Consider the following 7761-nt stretch of genomic DNA (forward strand, 5'->3'; position numbering starts at 1 on the left):
TTTTTGTTTCATTTATTATCTAAGGGGCAAAGGGGAAATAATATATAAATGATGGACGTGCAATCGCATACAAACCTACTAGAATATTTACGAGAGAATTCCTTATTTGGTCCTTTCTTAAAATTTGTTTCCCTTTTTTGCCCAAAAAACTTGCTTGTTCCTTTTTTATACTTAAACTTTATTTTGTTCCTTATGTGACATTTCTGCCAGTTTTGGCTAGAAGGTGTTAAGTCTGACCTAAAAGGACCATTTTACCCCTTGTTTTTTATGTGACCAGATTATTTACATGCAAACACAGAGGTAACGTGATATATATTTTGTCATGGTTGAATAAACAAACAAAAAATAATACCATATGTCTAAATAAAAAAAATGTTGCACGGGGCTAATCATAATTACTACAATAGGAGCAGAACAATGACGACCCATTTAGTCTCTATTGGAGCGTATATATTTGTACAGATTAATGTTCGGGTGATAAATTAGACCGTGGCATGTTAACAAGTGATATCCCTTAGCTGTGTTCGCGCCTCGATTGTGTTGGAAATATTAGCACTTTTCCGATCAGACTAATCCACGAGTAAACAGTAAGCATGGCAAATACGGTATGCACCTCATACCGATTCCTAAGCATACTAGCACGTACAGAACATAGAAGCAAATCATCTATGAGCAGCACATATACGGCTAGCACAAGCACGAGTAAATAAGGGATGAACAGATCATACCCTCCGGTTGGCCAGGCCAACGCGGCGCCAGCGGCAGCAACCTCGTCTTCGTACGTGGCCTTCTTCTTAGCGGCGGCGTCATCGGCCATTGTGTAGATGCAGGGGAAGTAGTGGAAGCAGAGGCTGACTGAGTTGGGGACGGATCGGGAGCAGTCACACCGAGACGCTCCCCAAAAACCTTATTGCCGTTCTCCCGGGCAGGATCTCGAACGGCAGGGTTCCGGAGGCACCTGCTCTCCCGACCAACTGTTCCCGCGGTCGTCGGGATGGGATCGCCGGAAGTAGCACAGAGCAAGGAATAGTAGATGACGGCTAGGTTACGCGAGAGGGAGTGAGTGAACCGAACTAGGTCACTCCACTGGGCAGAGCCTTCTTATATAGGCCGTCGGGCAGGAAGTCATGGGCCTGGGCGGAGGCCCACGACCGAGTCGACGCACTCCCCGGCAAGGGAGCGTCCCGGCAAGCGACCCACTCCCGGCAAGGGAGTCGGCGAATCCCGGCAACGCAAGTCAGCCCACAGGGACAGTGGCCCACCTGTTAGCGACTCGTTAATTAATCCCTGATTAATTAATTTGTTCCTGAGCGGTAAAAATAAGCTCCGGCTCGGCTCATTACCGCAACCTGCAGCGCGCCCATTGTGACGAGGCGAGGCGAGGCGGGCGGCGGAGGAGGAGGAGCGTGCATGTACCACTCCTCTTCCCAAGCTCCCAATAGCAAGTGGTAGAGCAGCCCTTATAAAGGGGTCTCAACTCTCCTCAACTAGCAAGGTGGGACTAAACTTCCCACCACCTGTCATACCATACATGGGCCTCAAGATTAACTAGGAATCATTGTTCATATGGGCCCAAAGCCCATCCATGATTCAACAATCCCCCACCGGATCTCGAGGCACATAAGTTTGTCAAGTGTTCCAAACAATGTTTGATATATCAGAAATTCCAGTGGAGACTGTTAAGTTGAACTTCCACCTAGAGCCACAGGATTAGACTTCTTCACAACTGAACAATGGAGTATGCCTTGAATTGTCAGTTTGGCGTGTAGAAGTTTCGCCTATTGTCAGCTGATACGTGGCTGCCGAAGGCTAAACCCAAGGGTGGAGCTTATTAGTCATACTCCGTACCTTATCATGAGCTTCCTAGAGATCACCCAATCTCATAGACTGTGACCAGCAGTCGGGCTCACATAGGTGTGTTCCTCCAAAGAATGCTTTATAGGTTAGCATCTTGCTTACACAAGCTTTGGAACACATTAAGACAAAAGTCAGCCTGGCTTACATAATTGAGAGTAGTACTGCATCTCCAACGGAGTGGGTTCATTAAGGATACTCTCCTCATTTGACCGCTGGATTGTTTTCCAAGGTCCTAATTCACGGGATCTCCGATCACATAGGTTGGGTTTCCCCCATGGCAACTTACGTGGGTCTCATACCCATCTCCCTCGATGCATTTTCTATCACAATCCGTGATAGCCCTTTAGTAAAAGGGTCTGCCAGATTCTTAGCCGTCCGGATATAATCCAACACTATTACTCCGGAGTTTCTTAATTTTCTGAAGATTTCAATCTTCTTCTTATGTGTTTTATGGATTTCATGTTGTCCTTTGAACTCTTAGCCTTGGCAATCACCATTTGATTGTCGCAGTTCATAAGGACAGTCGGCACTGGTTTGTCAACCACCGACAATGTTATGGCGTTGCTAGAAGGAGGGCGCGAGAGGGTTGGCCGGGGGCCTTTCTGCCCACGGTCGGGCAAGAGGGAAGGGATTTCCTTCTTAATTCTTGCTTGATTAGATTGATACATCTCCTCTCTTTATATAGAGAGGTTTACTTGACTCCCAAGCAAGGCTTACTTGACCCCTAAGCAAGGACCCTTATCTCCAATTAACCCTAAGACTAACGGGCTATACCGCCAGCCCAGGCCCATTAGGCTCATTACATACTCTAACACTACACCCCACCTGGACATGCATCTTGTCCTCGAGCTGTAGCCTAACCAACTTATAACAATGACTCGACGCAACACAAACCTAACACCTAAAAACAAGCCTTTTACATCTCGGCTTGTGTTATTACTCTCAACCTGAAATAGACTGGGACACTGTAACATCCCCAGCATCACACTACAGTAATCTCCCCCTAATGAAGGTCATGTCATCATGATCATCATGCCAAAATGCCACTTGTCCAAAATCTGCTTCAAATTCAAATTCAAATTGCATGTCAAATATTTGCTTCTTCTTTCATGCAAATAAAATAGTTCATCCTATGGAAAATAATCCCTAGATTTTTGTCATGTTGACATCATATTTTTATAATGTGTTTAAATGTTATAAAAATAATAAAACAGGGGCTAGATGTTTATTTTATAAAAAAATATTACAAAAAAGGGGAAGCCCCCTGGGCCTAGACCCCCCCGGCCCAGCTGAGCCTCGGGCCAGCCAGGTCGGCCCAACCCCGCACTCCCTCGAAAACTTTTCTTCCCCACTGCTCACGCGACCGGGCGCCTGCGACCGAGGAGTCCCCGCCGGACTAGCTCGCTGGCGTCACCGCAGAGGCGATAAGGATGCCGCCCCCTGCGGCGCCTCGGTCCTCTCCCCCACTTGCCCCCTTGCTCCCCACTCCGTCCTCCACTCTCCCTCTCCCCAGATCCCTTTCTCCCCTGCGCCCACCTGACGCGGCCGCCACTGCCGCCTCGCCGTGACCATGGCCGACGACCTCCCCGAGCCAAGCGAAGACGTCGAGGAGCACCATCGGCATCTCCTACGTCGACTACGGCCAGGAGCGCGAGCTGGGAGGCGTTGCTGCCCCGGATCCTCGTCGTCTTCCACCTTCGGCACCGCCGCCCTCGCCGTCGCAATTCGGCCACCTCGAGCCTCCCTCGAGCCCACGTTGTTCCTATACAGGCTCCTGGTGATCCTCCCGTTCCTTCCCCTCTCTCTACGATGCCCCATTCGCCCCGTAGATGCCGTCCCCATCGTTGCCGAGCCAGCCGCTGCCGTTGGCCTCGCTGCCGTGGCCACCGCGGATCTAGCTCGCACCCGAGCACGCAGCCGTACTCCTGGGGCTCCAGGGAACCCAATGCGCCCACCAGATCTTGCCCCTGCGCTCGACCTCGCCAAGCTCCAACTCCGGCCGCCGCACGTCGTCGTTGCCATGGTCGTTTTCGACCTCCCCAGCCGCTGTCGTTGGTGCAGTTGGGCGCGTGCGGACCTCCCCGTCCTGTATGTGCTCGCGGCACCCGGTTTGGTCACTAGGCGCCGGATCCCGCACCTCGCCGCCGCTTCGGGCGCTCGCCGCCAGCGCGCGCACAGCTAACTCCGGCGCCGCGCCACTAACCCTGCCCCCCCGGTCGTTAGCCACTAATCTGGGCCCTGTGCACCCATTGGCAAGTGGGCCCACTGTAGCATTAGATTACTTTAATTAGATCTAATTAGTTATCCGTCTGTCACCTAACACTGGGCCCCACCTCGCTAATTAAGTTATTAGATTAACTAAAGACCCTGTTAATAGCCATGTCAATGACACGTAGGACCTGCTGGTCAAGTTGACCAGTCAACCGTCAAAAGTTGACTTGCTGACTCAGCGTTTCCCGGCCCCACTGTCAGCCTCTGTTACACAGCTGGGTGCACTGGACCGGGTGCACTTAGCTTTTTACTATTTGGATAATTCGAATTAATAATTTCAGAATATTGCTAAAACTTTGAAAATTAATAGAAATTAAACCGTAGCTCGGATCGAAAAACTTTCTACATGAAAGTTGCTCAGAACGACGAGACTAATCCGAATACGCGATCCGTTTACCTGTCAGATGCCTCTAACTATCTGAACATGGAACATTTCCCTCTCCGATCACCTGTCTGACACAGGTCCGAAACCGGGAATACCTTCCCGGTTGAATCCCCCCTTCACCTATATCGTGCAGCACTTCGTTAGGTCGACCCTAGCTTTGCTTTTCGTCATGTCATGCTTTATGGTGCATTGTTTGCTTTATATTTATTACTTCTTCCCCCTCTTCTCTCCGATAGATCCCGAGACCGATGCTGCCCCTATGATCGACTATGTCACCGACGACACCACTGACGACCCTGCCTTTGACGCAGAGCAACCAGGCAAGCCCCCCCTTTGAGCATCCTGATATCGCCCATTCCATTCTCTCATGCTTGCGTTAGATTTTGGTATTGTCATTGTTTGCTCCTATTCTGATGCATAGCCTGCTTTTGTAACCTGCTTATTGTTACCTTACCTGCTTATCCTAAACTGCTTAGTATAGGTTGGTTGGTGATCCATCAGTGACCCCCACCTTGTCTTTGTTGCCCCTGCTTCATCATCAAAGACCCGATCAACGGGATCGAAGACCAGGCCCCGACATCGCACATCACTTTCCCCTTAGTTGCTCGACACTGCTGGGTTAATATCGAGTGCCGAGGGTGAGACCTCTACAACACTTCTAATGTTAACCCTGTACTGTAGCTATTCGGTCGTGGTCATCGAGGGTGATTCCGCCTTAACCACTTCCGATACGACTATGTCGTGCAACCCCTCAAGTGTGAACCTCAGGGGTGATTCCTCTTACATCCACCTTGATGATTACATCGAGTGGAATTCATCGGGGGTGATTCCTCGGGTTTTCCCCTTGATGTTTAGACACACCGTTACTATGATTACTATGACTTTACACTGAACCATGTTACTAAAGACGGGTACACCCTGAGGGGTACCCGCGCGAGCATAATTGCGAGTGATGTGGAGACGGGTTGACCTGGAGGGTACCCGAGAGTTGAATACGAGGCGTGACCGGGCATTCTTAGCCCGTGCCGCAAGTCCTCGAGACGGGGCGACGGGGTCACATCTTTCATGAGTCTCTGCTCGTGACCGCACTACCAACACACTAACGGTTTGGATATTTGATCTGAGGGGCCTCTGTCCTGATAGCACTAACCATCACGTGGTCATAGTATGGGTGTTCTTCGTCGTGTACATCAGCCGAAGCTTAATACACGTAAGCGACTGAGCGGCGCGTGCCAGGTTGGACTGGTAAGCACCTGCCTTTTTTAAGGAGGTAGCTAGGTCTGCTCATGTGCCGCCCACGCAACGTGTAGGAGTTCCCGGGGAGATGGCCCATGACCCCTGGGGGCATAGGTTTAGTCCGGCATGCTTGACCTCTCTATTAAGCCTAGGTTGGGTTGCGGCGTATTGTTTGGCCGAGGCCGGGCATTACCCAGGAAAGTGTGTCCGACCGGAGTTAATCGAGCGTGGTGTGTAAGTTGGTGCACCCCTGCAGGGAAGAAAACATCTATCGATAGCCTGTCCTACGGTAACGGACACTCGGAGTTGTATCCCGATCGATACAACTAGAACTGGATACTTGTGATGAGAATTGGATGGTGATGAGAATTGGATTGTGATGACAAATGGATAGCATGGCTCTGGGATTGCTTTCTCGCAGGGAGTCGAGAAAGAATCTCTGGCCGAGGTTGATAACACTACTACTACTTCACTTTATGCTACTCTACTCCCTCCTGTTTGCTGCAATATGGTGGTTTCTAGAAGATGGTAGTCTTCGATAGGACTAGGCCTTCCCTCTATTCTGGCATTTCTGCAGCCCAGTCCACATATACAGCCTTCCTTTGATAATGTTGCATATGTAGTGTAGATCTTTGCTTGCGAGTACTTTGGATGAGTACTCACGGTTGCTTTGCTCCCCCTTTTCCCCCTTCCTTTTTCTTTCCGGTTGATGCAACCAGATGTCGGAGCCTAGGAGCCAGATGCCACCGCCGGTGCCTACTACTACGTGGAGACCGCTGACGACCAGGAGTAGTTAGGAGGCTCCTAGGCAGGAGGCCTTGCCTTTTCAGTCGTAGATGCTTTTCTGCTAGCCTTCTTAAGGCAAACTTGTCTAACTTATGTCTGTACTCAGATATTGTTGCTTCCGCAGAATCTTGTGTATTCGAGCTTATGTATTTGAGCCCTCGAGGCCCCTGGCTTGTAATATAAAGCTTGTATTATTTTATTTTGTGTCTAGAGTTGTGTTGTGATATCTTCCCGTGAGTCCTTGATATTGATCGTACACATTTGCGTGTATGATTAGTGTACGATTGAATCGAGGGCGTCACAAGTTGGTATCAGAGCCGACTGCCTGTAGGTAGCCCCCCTTCATACTCATTGGCCGAAGTTGAGTCTAGTCGTCCAAAACTGTTTTACTAACTTGGCTGTGTGGCTTACGGGCCCACGTCGCCATTGGGTGGTCTTAGGATCTTTTATTCCTCATCTATACTCTGGGACTCTGATCTCTCGTCTATTCAGATTAAACATTTTGCTAAGTCTAACATTAGGTTCTCGTACCCACTTTCTCCCGGAGAGCCCATTCAGTCCAGATGATCGCTTGCTGCTTCAGAAGATTTCGAAGATACTCTTCGATGTTTCCCTGAAACCCTTGTGCCCTTCGCCGTTGCAATTCCATATCACCGATAAATCCCTCTGGATAACTACATGCACCTGTCGTTCATGTTGTCATTCCTAGTTGATCTTATTATTACAAGATGCCTTGTAATACTTTCAGGTATTTCGAGAATCCATTGTGCCTGCTGCGTTGCAGCTCATTTTCCGCCTGAATACGTGTACGAATAATTCCTCACAATTATCGAGGATGGATTCATCCCTAATTGTTTAGGTATTTTGCAAAAGTCTTCCAAATACCATTTGATCTTCCGAAAATCCTCAGCAGCCTATTGTTGTTGAAATTCTTGTTTGCTTGCATTATGGTTAACTCCATATTTCTAGTAATCTTCGTTGACATCCTCTATCACTATCGTTTCGAGTCCCTTGATCCAATATGCCGCGAATGCTCGTAATCCTCAATTAGATCCTAGCATTCATCCTTTCGGCTCAGACATCACTCCAAACATGAGCTTGTTCTTGTCAAATCAAACCTTGATTGATTGTCGATCTGTATCGACTCAACTCAATTATCCTTTGATCAGAGCCTCCGCTTCAGATCTTCTCATTTGGAAATCATAATTCCTTTGTATTCAAGCTTT

The sequence above is a fragment of the Triticum dicoccoides genome, chromosome 5B, assembly GCF_002162155.2.
Source record: "Triticum dicoccoides isolate Atlit2015 ecotype Zavitan chromosome 5B, WEW_v2.0, whole genome shotgun sequence".
Classification (NCBI taxonomy): domain Eukaryota; kingdom Viridiplantae; phylum Streptophyta; class Magnoliopsida; order Poales; family Poaceae; genus Triticum; species Triticum dicoccoides.